Source organism: Lagenorhynchus albirostris, chromosome 16, assembly GCF_949774975.1.
Source record: "Lagenorhynchus albirostris chromosome 16, mLagAlb1.1, whole genome shotgun sequence".
Lineage (NCBI taxonomy): Eukaryota > Metazoa > Chordata > Mammalia > Artiodactyla > Delphinidae > Lagenorhynchus > Lagenorhynchus albirostris.
Window position 1 is genome coordinate 74,686,545 of NC_083110.1, and position 16,173 is coordinate 74,702,717.

The 16,173-nt window shown below is 48.3% G+C and overlaps 1 protein-coding gene across 11 annotated transcripts in view; it reads left to right on the forward strand.

Annotated features, from left to right (window-relative positions):
* The window catches only part of TACC2 (transforming acidic coiled-coil containing protein 2), a 206,824-nt gene that overhangs the window by 73,058 nt on the left and 117,593 nt on the right, over nucleotides 1-16,173 (forward strand). The gene's annotated exons all lie outside the window — the stretch shown is intronic.

The window sequence follows — 16,173 nt, forward strand, 5'->3', positions numbered from 1 at the left end:
GCGGTAACTGTTCGTCTTCTTGAGGTTGAGGTTCCAGCCCAGCCATCTTTCTTTTCCAGGGCTGACTTCCTTGTCTGCTAAAATGTCTTCACGGCTGAAGAGAGCGAACTCTTTCTTACCCCCTACTGGGTAGCCCACAGCGATCTGCTTCAAGTTAAAAAATTTTGAGATCTTGTTTTATTGTAAAACTTTATGTGTATCTTTTATTGTATACCATATCGTATTGTATTTCAACATAAAAATAATGCTTTGAGTTGCCACGAGAAGAGCAAAGCAAGTCAAAACCATATTTTCTACTCTCTTGGTTATCAGGTGACGTGCTTCTGTTGAATCTATTGAATTTTGAGATTCTGCTAACTTGAATGGGGCTGATATCACAGATCAGATGCAATATCTAAGAAATGTCTCTTTTCTGTCTTGGTGACAGGATAGTTTAATAACCCAATCTCATATCCAGGTAGATGCCGGGAGCACAAATATTTTGCTGCTTAGTTTCCGATCTTTTGACGTCAAATTGGCCCTGCTGGTGGATGTGCTGTGGGTATCTCGTGGCTTTGCTCACCTCCACCCAAGGGGTACATGTACACCCAACTCTAAGAAATAGGAGTCTGTTGACAGATGGCTTGGCTGTGGATTTCTATATACAACAACTGTCTTCCGTGGATGGAAAGTCTAGAATTTGGCATTTTGCTTTCACACCACTGATGGTCAGATGTGTAGTTCTGAATCCATCGTGGACATCACGAAGCTTGTTTTTGCTGAATATTTATTTAAAGGGGTCTCTTTTTTTTTCCATTTGGGGAAATGGTTGGAAAGGTATCGTTTTCAATTACTAGTGCATTTGAGAGAATTAAATTATTCCCAGGTGCTTTGGGTCTTTGCGTACACCTAGGCTAAACCACGAAGGGCAGTTGGGTTGAGGCGTTGAGGGGTAGAAGGAGGAAGCAGCGAGGGGCAGCCGGCATCTTGTCCAGGAAGCCCCGGCTGGACTTAAAGGCGGGGCTGGAGCGACTTCCTGCCCTTCCTCCCACTGGGTCTCTTTCTTCCTTCTCTCTCCTCCTCCTTCTAAAATTACCAGCTGTGACACCATGTTTTTGAGTTTCAGAATAAAGTTTTGAGGAGGGCTACAGCTGTATGAATTAAGGAAAAGAAAAGAAGCTACCAAGCCCAGGTCTCTTAGCAGATAAAGCCAGGATGACAGACCTCCGTCCCCACCCCCATCCTTCTGGGCTTGATTTTCGGTTACATTGCTTGGATTATTTTAAACTTCCTTTTGAGAAGTATTGGGCTATTACAGGGCTATTACAGAGCTACAATGCTGACACTTCTTTCCCTCGGAGCAATTTTCTTCCCAAAAGGGAGACAATGGAGTAAGATGGAGGGTTTATATCCCAGAGACCTCTTACTGGCTGGGTGATGCCTTGGAGAAGCTGCTTAACTTTTCAATCCTGTTTCCATATCTATAAAATGGGAAAAATAATACTTCCCTGTTAGGGTTGGAATTAAGATTAAAATGGAATGTTTCCAAAGCCACCTAGTATAATGCCTGATATATGGTAAGTGTAAAATACAAATGGTAACCACTATTATCATTTTAAGCGTCTTTATTCAAAAACATCCTGGGAATTAAGCAAACAAAGAAAATACCCAAGGTCTCCAAATGATATAGTAACAGACCCCACAGGAATGGGAGACATGAGGCTGGATGAGTCTTTCTCCAGCCGGTTGACCTCTCTATGCCTCTGCTTCCGTCATATGCGAGCTCTGCTAACCCTGCTCGGCTCACAGGAGCTTGTTACGTGGTTCAAAAGTACCTCAGGACTAACGACTCTACAGATGACGCGGATTTACCTTAGGATCCACAGCCTCAATCACTGTGAACCATCGTATTGTAAAAGTCAAAGGACCTTTAAAAATGTGGGCTTTATGTTCTGAAGCTTTTGTGTTCCATAATTAAAACAAATTATTTTAGAGGTGGATCTGTCCTTGGGAATAATGCCAAGTCACTTTGGAAAGCTGGATGATGAGGCAGCCACACCAAAGGTGGCAGCCGCCCTGAAGGCAAGGGGCTGGTTCCCTCCCTCCAGGTGCCTGTGAAGGGAATGCCACTACTTTGGTCTAGCCCTTCTGGGTTTCTGAGCCCCTCAGCCCTGAGGCCTCTGCTATGCCACATCTGGATCTGATGCAGGAAGAGCCACTTAAGAATCCCAGGCCAGTTTCAGGGCAAGGTGGTGATTTTCCAAATGAATGTGTCCAAACTCATCCGCTTCTCTTCCTGGAACCTCTCATTACCGCCACTGTTTTAGACCAGGATGCAGGTTCGTTTCAGTAGGTGTGACTGAGAAATGGGTGTTTTAGACTCTAGCTGGATATCTGGAAGGAAACTTGGGCGCATTCTTGTCGAGACTCGGAATAGGAATGGGACGAGGGAGCTACCTGACAGCAGAACCAGAATCAGAATCTGGCCCCTGACGATATGCTTCCCCTTGATGCCTGAGCTGAACCGAGGACCTGCCCCAGGGCATGGAGCCATTCTTCCCAGCCACACCGCCCCAAACCTGCTTCTGGGCTTTAGAGAGAAGACCGGAGAATTGAGTTCTATTGTGTGAGACCAGCATAGGCCTGGAGGTCTACAGATAAGTTCCAGGCCGAGTTCTAGTTCTGTGTGACCTTGAGGGCATCACCTTTGATGAAACTGTTTACCCACCTGTAAAGTGGGGGTATATAATACCTAGGATTAAACGAGCCACTTTATTTAGAGTGCCCAACACAAAGTAAGTCCTCAGTGTAAGTTCCCTTTCACTTATTCCTCCTTCTGGGCCAACGTACGCCCACATCTAGCATCTTATTTCCACCTCACCTTAACCCTTAGTAGGTACCACTTGTGTGCTCCTTGTGCAAAGGAGGAAGGGGAGGCTGGGACAGGTGACATGGCTTGCTCAAGACCAGTGGTTCAATGAGAGTTAGGGCTGGGGCTGGAACCTCTCTTCTGGAGAATTCTTCAGACATCAAATCCTTGTTTGGATCCCTGATCAGTCACTTATTAGCCAGAAGGAATCTTGGGGAGGTTATCCTCTAAGACATTCTGTCCACTGGAGCTTTCTACGATGATGGAAATGTTCTATATCTCCGCTATCCAGTATGGCAGCCACTAGCCACGTGTGGCTACTACACACCTGAAATGAGGCCACTCGAAAATCTGGGGCCGGTTTCAGGGTGATGTGGTTTAGGGTTAGGGAGGAACTGAACTGTGAATTTTATTTAACGTTGATTCATTAAAACTGAAATTGAAATAGCCACGTGGGGTAGCGGGCTCTGCATGGGACAGCCCAACCTGAAGACATAGTTCCTTCATGTGTACATAAGAGGTGAACCGTGCCCGTCAGCAGCATGGATTCCGAGAGGCTCTGCGTGAAGCCCTTGCAGAGCTCAGATGCCTGGTGGCGCTCAGGGAGCGCTGGGTTCCTCCTGGACACCCCTTGGCTCTGCCAGCGGGCAAGTCAGGCAGCTGTGCCTGCAGAGCGGAGACTGGGCTGTATTCGTGGCACGAGCGCCTGGCGACACGGATCAGCAGAAGGCGTCTCTATGGCACCTGAACCAAGGATGTTCACCACCGGGCCGACCGGAGGCCTTGGCTAAGCCAGTGCAACCTCACACACAGGCCTGGTAAGGAGGCCCGGGTAACCTGGTCAACTGGCTCCAAACACTTAATCTAGAGCTCTCTGTGCCTACCCATCCGCACTGGCCACACCTGCAAGGGTGCCCATCTGGGCTGGGAGGGAGCTGACATGGGTCCACAGCAGAGAAGTGTTTGCCAATTGCCGTCTCTGTACCGATCTTGTCCCAAGAAACTGGCAGGGTGGGAAAGAAGCTTACTGTGGGGTGTGCAAGGTCAGAGGCCGCAGCTAACTGCATCTCGGCCTCCCCTTTCTTCTCAAGCATGTTAAGTCGTCAGGTGTTAAATATTTTAGCAGCCTGCTGAATCAGAGGTAGACCGTGCAAGTGTTTCTTTGTTTCCAGGGAAGGCACTGTAAGGGGTCTGATTACTGAGACTTTTAATGCCTTTTCCTTTTGTAAGGTGGTCAGAGGGTGTCTGGGAAGAAAAACCTCAGGGGAGGGGTGCACCTGTGCCCTGGGAGTGGGCGGGGTGCGCAGAGAGAGGACCGCAGTGTGCAGCGGACATGGTCAGCACTGAGTCCTCAGGCCAGGAGCACCCGTAGGTGGAGGGAAGCAGGGCCCCGAGACATGGGCATGGAGGACGGGGGGAGGAGGCACCAGACGTGAGGCTGAGGGTGAAATCAGGCTGGAGGGAGGGGAGCGTTAGGTCCTGGAGTTCAAATCCTGATCGCCCGCTCTTGGGCCTTGTTGGGTGATTGGGTCACTTCTCCAAGCCTCAGCTTCTTCACGGATAGATGGTCAATGATGTCTCCTGGGGCTTAAAGGAAGGTTAAAGGTGATTAGAGGAGGCAAGATACAGAGTACCCTGCACAAGCCAGCTTTCCATAGCCAGGAGCTGTGACGGCGGAGCTGTAGACAAGGTCCCTGAGCTGCGGGGGCTCCTGAAGGCAGCTCCATCCCCATAGCGGGCTCAGGCCCCCAGCAGGTGTGCAGCCAGGCCAGGTGCTTAGAAGGCAAGCCAAGGTCTCCCCCTTAGGGAGGAGCTAGGACACTGGGCACCCCTCCTCCCTTGGATAGAGGGCTGGGGTGAATCGGCAGGTGGGCAGTCGGTGGGCAGACACTGCGGGGGAGTGACGCGTGCGGTTTGCTGACTCCCAGCCTGGTGCTCGGCACCCTCCCTCTGGAGGGATCAGGTGGTTCACCGGTTCCCGCCACTCACTGTGCGCCTTCACGCCTTTGCCAAGCGACTGCACTTCCTTCCCCTCCCTGCGCCGCAGTGTCCTCTGACGCTAGATCAGGAGGTGGGTGTCATGAGCATGAATTCCCCGTCTAGAAGTGTTTGGTGGGACACATGGTGATGGTCACCTCTATAGAAAGTGGGTGTCGGCCTCTGGCCAAGAGAAGAAGTCAGGATCTTGTTTCTTTGGGAAGGTCAGACTTGCAGATGCGGCTCTCAGTTACCCAGCACCCGATACTCTGCGTGGCACACAGTGGGCGCTCCGTGAGCCTTTGCTGAATAATTCATCTCAACTCACTATCTGTTGGAGGCTTTCTGTCTGGGAAAACCAGATCAGGTGGTACTCCAGGAGGCAGATGGCCGGGTCTAACTTCTGAATCTGCCATTAGACTCTCCAACCTCAAGCAAATTCCTTAGCTACTCTAAGCCTCAGTTTCCTCACCTGTAAAATGTGTATAATGCTACACTACAGACAGATATTAGGGAGATCACATAAAAATAATGTGTGTTAAAAGCTTAGCCGAGTGCCTGTCTGGCATGCAGTAAGGACTTAATCAGGGGTAATTTTTGTTATTGCTGCTGTTTTTACTACTATCATCATTTGTGCTTTTTTATTTTTTACATCTTTATTGGAGTATAATTGCTTTACAATGGTGTGTTAGTTTCTGCTTTATAACAAAGTGAATCAGTTATACATATACATATGTTCCCATATCTCTTCCCTCTTGCGTCTCCCTCCCTCTACCCTCCCTATCCCATCCCTCTAGGTGGTCACAAAGCACCGAGCTGATCTCCCTGTGCTATGCGGCTGCTTCCCACTAGCTATCTATTTTATGTTTGGTAGTGTATATATGTCCATGCCACTCTCTCACTTTGTCACAGCTAGACACAGACCTACTAAAGAATGGACTTGAGGATATGGGGAGGGGGAAGGGTAAACATTTGTGCTTTGACACAAGGACTCCTGGAAATTTGCTGAAGTTCATTTGCATCTCCCCTGGATTCTTTGGAAGGTGTCATGACCCATTAAAGCTACCTCTCGAACTGTGGCTGACATCCTCCCCACTGGAGTGGCCCTCAGTGTTGCAACATTGTATTTGATGCAAGGTCAAGCCATCAGGCACACATGGGGAATGCCTTCTCTCCCTAGGGGAAGCTAGGGCTTTGTGGTTAACCTCTTGCCAAGAATGGCTGCAAAGAGGCTGAAACCTAACATTTGTGGCAGGGATGGAGCGCCTGTGTGGGTGAGCCCAGCGGAGGCTGCACCAGCTGAACGCAAGCTCTGAGTGTGTCTTATGGGTCAAACTGCCCGACTACTTAGTACGACGTTTTGAGCTGCTGGCCCATCCCAGACTCCTAGAGGAAGGGGCAGGGATGAAAGTTGTCTGGCCGCCTGACTTCCAGATGCTGCAGCACAGGAGCTGGGGAAGGAGGCCCCCTCCTGGCAGGTGACCAAGCGGCTGGTATTTCAGTGGGCGTGGCCAGAGTTGTCAGAAAGTGAGGATTTGGATGAGGGGAGAGTGCCAAGCTTGGGCTTGAGGTCTCAGTTTAGGCCAGACTGCCTTTCAGGGCCACCTTTGAAGGATGTCTGGGGCACAGTCCCTGGCTCCTGAGGCCTGGCTGCGGGGATGCTCATCCTTTGAGACAGGTACCACCCATGCCTGGCTCAGGCATTCGTAGTCCTGAAACAACTGAACCAGAGGGATCTTCAGGCTCCTCATTTTACAGGTGAGAAACTTGAGACCTCGAGAGGGTGTGTGACTTCCGGAAGGCCACGCAGCTTGTCAGGGGGCCACTGGTCTGACTCGTATTGAATGCAGTCCTTCTGGCCTCGAGACCAGTGCTCTTTCCAACAAATCCGCTGCCATTCTAGAGAGCAGGCATCACCTTTCCTGTACACAGCAAGCACCCCAGGTGGGCCTGGTATGAACTGGCGTTATAGATTGTTTTCTGGAGATGGTGGTAGTGGTCTAAAGTAATCTTGTCCTTGGGTTGTATCCAAGAAAGTTGCATATGCAGGCTTCCTCCAGCTATTTTGTGAAATGAGTTAAACTGCAGCCTCTGCACTCTGCTGACCCTGGCTTGCCTTTGATTGTGGCCAGTACCATTTGCAGTAGGATTGCAGGAAAACCATTATGAGGAGCTGGTTGGACAAGAGCTGCAGATTCTCTAATTCACCAGGATTTGGGGAGTGTGCAGATACTGGTGGGGAGGGAAGTCTGATTAGAGTTAACTCGGAGAAGGTTCTGCTGAAACTTGAGTTCACCTCCTTCCAGCCCAGCGTGTCTATGTGAGCGGTTTGCTGAGGAAACCCTCAGACGATGCTGCAGTCTGTTTCAGGTTTCTTTACAAACAGCTGGGCCATGAATCCTTGGGAGATAAAACACTCTTGATGATCACTGCAGGGTCTAGTCTTGCTTTTGCACGAAGATGGGAAGCTTATGTTAGAAACCACCAGGCTCCCTGTTGAGTCGCTGTTTGTACCTGTTCTGTGGTTCGTATTTGATCTTCAGTGGAGAGAAATTATTCTGTAGAAACGGCCTCACCCGGGAGCGGCGGCATTTTTGCTTTTCAGAAACCCCCTTTGCATTTTGCACTCGGGAGCTAAGACTGACCCCAATGGGACAGTGTTACAATTCCCTGCTTCTTCCTGGGAGTCCTGAAAAGCCACTGGCTCACAAGTCTAACGAAGGGCATTCTATGTCTTCTCTTCTAAATTCCTTTTCCTCTGGTATAAGAACTGGAGAAATGTGTAAAGGCAGAGGCAGGCCCAGACTTTAAAGGCATGAGCAGAAGGAACTCTAGCATGGCTGAGAGAGGCTGGCCAGACTCAGACACCCTTGACCTTGGGTGACCCCTCTGCCTGCCTTGCCGCGCCCCCTACTTCTCCACCCTCTGGGGAACCGCACTCTGGTTCATGAGACCACAGAGGCTCAGGCGAATGTAGTGACTGTGAAGCCTTCTCAACCCTCCAACTCCCCAGGAGCACCCCCGCCCCCGGCCCTGCCCAAGAATCGAGAGTTCTTTCTGTTACCTGACCACAATTTTAAGACAGAAGCAAATGTATTATAGTTCGTATAGGATTTCACACTTTGCAGAAGAGGTTGGGTGTTTTCAGCTGGACAGATCTGGGTTCAAATTTGTCACTTATTCACTGTAGGACATCGGTCCGGTTACTTACTTGCTTGAGGCCTCAGTGTCCTCATCTGTAAAGTGTGTATGAAGTCAGCACCTACCTCCGGAGCACTGTGTGATAGTGTGAGGGAAGTGCTAGCTCGGGGCTGGCACAGGCAAGCACCCAAAATACGTCCGTCTCCGTTCGAGGGCGAGGCCTCTGACGGCAGGGTCTGCGCTGGTCCTAGTCTTCAGCACAATGGGCTACACATAGTAGGTCCTCAACAAATGTTTGTAGGTTGATTGTGCGTTGTCCAGCGGATAGAGGGTGGGTCTGTTTGGTGCTTCCCTCAAAAGAGAAATACAAATCTACTGGCCAGGTTAGTTCAATAACACAATAACAAAATCATTGTAGTTGTACATCATACATTCATTCATGTATTCATTCACTCAGACTGAGGGCCTCCTACATAAAGGTCAAGCTAGGGGCTCTAGGCAGGGTTTCCGATCCTCAACAATATTGGCATTTTGGGCTGGGTAATTGTTGGGGACGGCTGTCCCGCACATAGTAGGATGGATGCCAGTAGCATCCCCCAAGTCATGACAATCAAAAATGCCCCCAGATACTGCCAAATGTCCCCTGGTGGGCACAACTGCCCCTGGAGAGCCACTGCTCTAGGGCTGTGCTACTCAAGGTGTGGTTCTCTAGACCAGCAGCCTTGGCATCACCTGGGAGCCTGTTAGACTGTGGTTGTTTCATCAAGTACTTTATTTTCCACCATCGTGTCAGATGGGACACAGACATCTGACTCTGACTCCTCGAGAACACTGTTTTTCTGTTCAGGAAGAGGGTACAGCCGGCGGAGCTTGCTTTGTATTTGGTCAGACTTACTTAAAATTAGGACGAGGTCAAGATCAAATACAGGTTCAGCCGAGTACACGTTCAAGCGAGGCGGGCCCTTGTGTGAAGAGGGCTTTGTGTGCACTCAAGGAAAATTCCAAGGCCGCGGCTGGAAATCCTGGAGGAGACTCCGAAGTCACGGGAACTGCCCCACGCATTTTCTGTGTATATTTTGGGTTCAGGCTGACATTTCATCTTAGCGTGGGTGGAGGCAATGGCTGAATATTTTGAAGGCCTGAACCCCGCCTACCAGTATTTCTCTTTGCCCTTACAACTACATTTTGCTGGGTTGCAATTCAGGAACGTACCTCCCTGCTTGGACAGCCATTCATGGAATGTGAGAACTTAGCTCAGAAGCCCAAAGCAGTGATTCCTTCTAAAAAAAAAAAAAAAAAAAAAAAAAAAAAATTCCCCAGAAGTCACTAACGAAGTGGATCTTATTAGTGTGAGAGCTGAACTCACGTGCTAAAGGCGGGCACTGGTCCTGGGTTCCTCATGGCATATTCTTCTGCTGATGTGTTCAGAGTATATAAAAATAAGCTGAAGTTAGCCCTTTGTCACTGTGGACCGGTTAGGAGTTTGGGTTCGTAGACACGCAGCCTGTGTGTGCACCTGCCTCTGCTTGGTTGGTGGGACCCTGGGTAAGGGGTTTCACCACTCCAAGTCTGTTTTCTCCTTTGTCTGCTAAGGACAACAGCAGTGCCCACCACATAGGCTCATGTGAGGATTAAGTCAGAGGAGGGATGGAAGCCACTTAGCAGAGTGCTGGCTCTGCAGCAAATGCTCACAAATGTTAGCTAATATTAGAGTGGTCATTTAAAAAAGTTTTTTGTTTTTTGGTTTTTTTTGCGGTACGCGGGCCTCTCACTGTTGTGGCCTCTTCCGTTGCGGGAGCACAGGCTCCGGACGCGCAGGCTCAGCGGCCATGGCTCACGGGCCCAGCCGCTCCGCGGCATGTGGGATCTTCCCGGACCGGGGCACGAACCCGCGTCCCCTGCATCGGCAGGCGGACTCTCAACCACTGCGCCACCAGGGAAGCCCTAAAAAAGTTTTTAAATTGCCTTTTGGTTTTCCTGATCTGATAATTAAGTGGGGACAGCAGAGTGCAGGCTGTCTTATGGGTGGTATTTTGTCACCCTTCATAGCTGGCAGATGACAGGATAATCTTCTAGGCAAAAATGCCCTATCGGCTCGGGTTTCTGGGGGTTGGGTGAAGCCCTGAGATGCCGCCACATTGGAGAAGAAGGGCTTCAGGGAACAGGGAGGTAGGGAGGGCTGGGGAAGGCGGGCCCCGGAGGAGAGACTCCTGCCAGGAGAGCGATGAGCGCTGGGCTGAGAGTCAGCACAGCTGTCAGGTGGGCACGGGGAAGCCTTGCTGTCCTGCCCTTGAGCTGACAGTCTGGTTCAAGAGGCAGCACACGAGCATTAAAGAGTTAAAACAGCTCACAGCCCTAATTGTCTTCGCCTCTCATTGGGTAATTAAGGTAGGCAGCCGTTAATACTTACCTAGAAAGTATTCTCCTCGAGGGCAGATGTTTTGTCTCTTCTGTTCACCCCTATCTCCCAGCACCTGGAAGTAGCTAACACATTGCAGGTGCCCAAGAAATACTTGTTGAATGGCTTAGTCGTATGCTTCCTTAACACAACCAGTTACTGGTTATACTCAAGAAGAGATTTCATTCCCGCTCCCCAGAACATTGTTTCTCTTCTCCACGTCCATTTCCCCTCTTTTTTTGGCTCAGTGTTTCATCAATGTGTACCACCCCGTAACCACTTTCAAGAGTTTTACCCTATCTGTATACCACTGTATTATTATCTACTTATTATTTTTCTTTACATCGATTCATTTTTATTTCAATATATTAACTTTTGTGTTAGGTAATGTCTGTGAAGTTATGGGTTTGATGTGCTAATTAGAACTTCTTCCTCATATGCTTCAAATGTATAACTATTTAAAATACCCTCATATGAGAAACCTTACTATGGTAACACCTCCTTACCCTATAAAAGTCAGCTTAAGTATTCCCTCTTCTGGAGAATCTCCCCATGCCTCTTCCGAGGCTGATTGAAATATTGCTTTTATGTTTCTGTCATGTGGTGGCCATTCCATGAACCATCTGTAGAAGTGGGCAAGGGACCACGAGGCATCTGACATTGCACAGGGCCAGGAATGCAGTAGATACTCAATACGTGATTTTGAAAGACTGAATGAAACCTCTTGAGTCCAGGAGAGTTTGTGCTGTCTGGCCACGTATGGGTGTCCTGGGCGGACGCCCTAGGATTCTCTGAAGACAATGTGCTGTAACCAACCTTCCATTTGGGTGCCCATAAACAAGGCAGATATGTGAACTTCCATGTAGACTCACTTCCGGCAGGGAACTAGTGTGTTCTTTGTTTAGGGAGAGTTTGACCTCTGTCCTTCGGCATCACATACTCCCTACCAGTTAACCAGCCACCTTGCATGTTTCCAGTCTCTGGCCTTGTTTCCCAGGTTTCTTCACGTATGAAGTTATGGCATTGGCAGTTCAGGGAGATGCCCATGGTCCAGTGGGGCAGAAGCAAGTCACATAGTTAGAATGAATAGAATTGGATAGAATGAATTCTATCCAATAGGTTAGGTTCCTTTCAGTCTCCTGAAAAACTTCTCCTAATACACCTGCTGTACCCTCGGTTCTTCCCGCTCCGAAGGCCGACAGCACCTGGTGTCTGCTGGTGTTCTTGGTCCCATCCTCCTGCTTCTTGCCCCTCCAGCATGAGTCTGTCTGCCCAGGCAGGGTCCTGTCTTATGCACTCTTACACCCGCATGGGCACTTGGAATAGTGGTCAGTGAATATTGGATTAGTTCATGGTTATTTAGGTATCAGGCAAATTTGGACACGGGTTTCTCGTTTGGCTTCCCATTTTCATGTGGCTTGCCACCTCTCAGCCAAAGAAAAATATCATTGCCACAAAAGCGTGTAAAGGAAGCTGCAAACACAGAACAGAGCAGTACTCGGTGGACAGAGCTGGGGGTGTCTCCTAGGCACTGATTTGCCTTTTGTTTTCCAGGAGACTCCACTGGCAAAGAATCTTTGATTTGCTTTGTGGTTTTAGAGCCTTAGGTCTAGTATGGACCAAATGAAAGCTTCTCAACATCACAGTTGACAGCCTTTTCACGATGCTTTTGGTTGCAAGTAACAGACAACCCAATACAAGAAAACAACAATACTAGGTCCATCATTTCTCCCGGCAGGAAATCCAGAGGCAGGGCACTTCCAAGGTTGAGTAATTCATTAGCCCTTTTTATCTTCCTCTCTACCTGAATTTAGTGTGCTGGTTAATGTTCCCCTTCATTGTTTCAAACTGGTTGCAGAAGCTCTAGGCATCAGGCCCCATATGACAATGTCGAGAGGCAGGAAGACATCTGAAGACACAAGATTTGCAGTCTTGTATCTCCTCTGAAGAGTGAGGAGAATGTCTCCAGAAATACAACAGACTTTCCTTTCCGTTTCATTGGCCAAGGGTGTGTCCCATGACCATACCTAAACTAATTATTTGAACATTAGTAAGTAAGTAAACAGGAGAGGGAACATCACTTTTGGAGGCAACCAATGACTCCTGCCACAAAAGTTCAGATTCAGAGTTTCTCCCAGTGTGGTTTGGAACGCATCTCCACCAGAATTATCCAGAATATTCTTGCTAAAATGCTCATTCCTGAGCCCCTTCCTGACTTCCTGAATCACAATCGCTGGGAACATTTTAAAAATAACCCAGGGAGTCTGACATGCACCAAGTTTTGGACCCATGGTGCTTGCGGTTGTTACCTACTAATATTTACAGGCTGTAGATCATCCTTCAGCTGTGCTGACCCTCTTGAGGGGAGGCTGAGGGAGCGAAGAGAATACAGAGTCAGCCTTCAAAATTCCCTCCCCAGTCCTTGCCTTTTGGAGATTCAAACAGGAATATTAACTGATACAGTGATGATATCTGGGATTTGGTTTAAAATAATCTGAGTAACAAGTGAGAAGTGAGCATGTGAATACAACAGAGTTAGCCATGATTTGATAATACTGAAACTGTTGGATATAATAGAGTTCATTATACTGTTCTCTTCACTTAAGTTTAAAAAAAATCTCCCTTCCTGGGCTTCCCTGGTGGCGCAGTGGTTGAGAGTCCGCCTGCCGATGCAGGGGACATGAGTTCGTGCCCCGGTCCAGGAGGATCCCACATGCCGCGGAGCGGCTGGGCCCGTGAGCCATGGCCACTGAGCCTGTGCGTCCGAAGCCTGTGCTCTGCAACGGGAGAGGCCACAACAGTGAGAGGCCCGCGTACCGCAAAAAAAAAAAAAAAAAAAAAAACTCCCTTCCTGATACCTGCTCTGTGACTATGTAGCCTTTGACCTTGGGTGTGTCAATCTCCTTCTCTGGGTCTCAGGTTGGATTCCAGGATTCCAACAGCACAAGTTCTTTTCTATAAAGCAGTGTATTCATGTTTTCTTTTTCTCCTTTTCCCTCCAAATGAACCTTTTCATGCACAAAATCTTTTGTGGAACCCAAAGATATGACAGATTTCAGTGAGATAGCTCTGGTTACAGGGGCCTCCCAAGTAGCCTTTAAGATAACTCCAGAAACCTAGGACTCTGGAGAAGATCGTTGAACAGCTATTGCACTGGGGCATTGCTGAAAACACTGACCACATTTCTGCAGGGGCCTTGACCTTGTACTCAGAACCAAGAAATCCTTAGGATGTAAAGATTCTGTCATGGATGCAATTACTAAGGCACATCCATGCTGCCTGTGATTCAGTCTTCTTCTATAGAGTCTAGGTATCCCAAGACGAAGGGCATAAGCACGTGTCTGTCCTACTCTGTACCAGTGCAGTCATCCCTCTGCATACCTGGAGAATGATTCCAGGACCCCCGTGGATAGGCAAATCCGAGGATGCTCAAGTCCCTTATATGAAATGGTGTAGTATTTGCATATAACCTACACACATTCTCCCATATATTTTAAATCATCTCTAGATTACTTATAATACCTAATACAACATAAATGTTATGTAAATAGTCGCCTGTGCATAGCAAAATTTAAGTTCTGCTTTTGGGGGCTTTCTGGAATTTTTTTCCTGAATATTTCCGATCCACAGTTGGTTGAATCTGCAGATGCAGAAGACGCAGATGTGGGGGGCCTGCTGTGTCGTATTGTTACCCTTGACCTGGAGCCAGAGGAGACAGGCAATGCACATTTACTTTTGCTTCAAGTTTATCATCAGGGCAACTTTTCCAGCTGCGGCCAGGACCAGGGCTGTGTGGGTGGCTGAGACTTTCTGGTATGGATGTATCTTTGTCAGATGTCGGGATTTAAATATCAATCCCTCGTGATGTTGAGAGCCCTTTATTTCATCTTGCAATGAGCGTGTCGTACACTGGACCATGGCTCTGTCTGAAAGCTAGCTACTGAACATCATTGCGCCGTTCTGATCCTGATGATACCTTGGAGAGGTGCTGGGGTCAGGTCTTTCTCAGCCAGAGTGTTTCTCCTGCAATGAATGGTCTTAGACTCTGGATACTTTCATAAAATTCTTCAAGGAGGAGATTAAATCACAGTAGTAACCAGATACCTACTGCATTAGTTTCCTATTGCTGCTGTGATACATGGCCACAAAATTCATGGCTTAAGACAATACAGATTTATTTTCTGGGCTTCCCTGGTGGCGCAGTGGTTGAGAGTCCGCCTGCCGATGCAGGGGACACGGGTTCGTGCCCCGGTCCGGAAAGATCCCACATGCCGCGGAGTAGCTGGGCCCGTGAGCCATGGCCGCTGAGCCTGCACGTCCGGAGTCTGTGCTCCGCAACGGGAGAGGCCACAACAGTGAGAGGCCCGCGTGCCGCAAAAAAAAAAAAAAATTTTTCCTACAGTTCTGTAGGTAAAACATCTCACATTGGTCTCAGTGGGCTAAAATCAGTAGGGCTGTGTTCCTTTCTGGAAGCCCTAGGGAAAAACCTATCTCCTTGCTTTTCCAGCTTCTAGAGTCTGCCCACATTTATTGTCTCGTGATGTCCATCCTCCATCTTCAAAGACAGCAACGCAGCATCTTCAAATCTCTCTCTGACTCTGCTTCCACTATCAGTTCTTTTTTTCTCTGACTCTCTTCTTCCTCCCTCTTCCACTTATAAGGACCCTTGCGATTATACTGGGCCCACCCGGATAATCCAGGATAATCTCCCTATTTTATGGTCAGATGATTAGCAACCTTAATTCCCCTTTGCCCTATAAATTAATATACTCACGGACATCTTTGTGGACATCCTTGAGGAGGGCATCATTCTCCTGGCCACACCAGTAGGTTTCAAAGCATAGTGGTACCTTCCTGTGTCATGAAGGATATGCCTCCGGCAACTGGGGAGGGGCTATTTCACTTGAAAGGGATGTTATCTGGAAATCATGTTAGCTCTTTGCCTAATTGGAATGCTCAAGCTTAGGAGGTGGTGAGTGGAGCATTTTTTTTTTTTTTTTTTTTTACCGTGAGTGGATATGACCTCGGATCAGGGCATAAGGGCACAGAAGACTGGGCATTCCAATTCTCATGTCACGAACAGCTGATGGTATACATTTGAACAAATTAGCCTATTTGAGTGTCAGTTATCACATTAGTGAAATAGGCACTTTAATACTAAACCCCTGAGCCCATGATAAGCATGTGAAGGAGGAATCTATTTAAATTTCCGTCAGAAATGTGATTCTTAGAAGCATGGTGTTTTTAAAAAAACAGTATTTCAGTGGAAGGCAATAAAAGTCTACTTCTTTATTCTACAGAGAATTCCCATTTGGGGACATCGAGCCTTGGGCATCTGTTTCTTTAAGAGGAGGAAATGAAGCCTTGAGTCATTTGTGAGTCTCTTACCCTTTGGTCCCAGAGGATATAAAACACAGCAATGTTTTCTTGACACTAAACTTAAAATAGGAAGCCTGGCGCCCACATATAGCCACAGGCTCTTCTCCATTGCGGTCTAGATGCAGAAATTTCCAGAGAAAAGGTGATACGTTTCACTGGTGCAGGCAGGTAAGCGCCACTCTGGGGGTGAGGTCTATGATCTGGGGTCCTATGAGAAAAACAAAAAACCGAAATCCACAACGCACAAATAGAAACTCAAATGCTTCCCGGAAATATGGCCGCGGGAAGGGGTTTGGATTTAGCCTCTGCCCAATTTGGAGGGCACATCAGCCCAGGAGAAGGCATAGGCAACAGGTTTTGCAAACTGTAGAGCGCAGTGCGCTCTAAGGCTCCGTGGTTAAACAGAGTTAGGACTAGGCAGGTGAAGAAA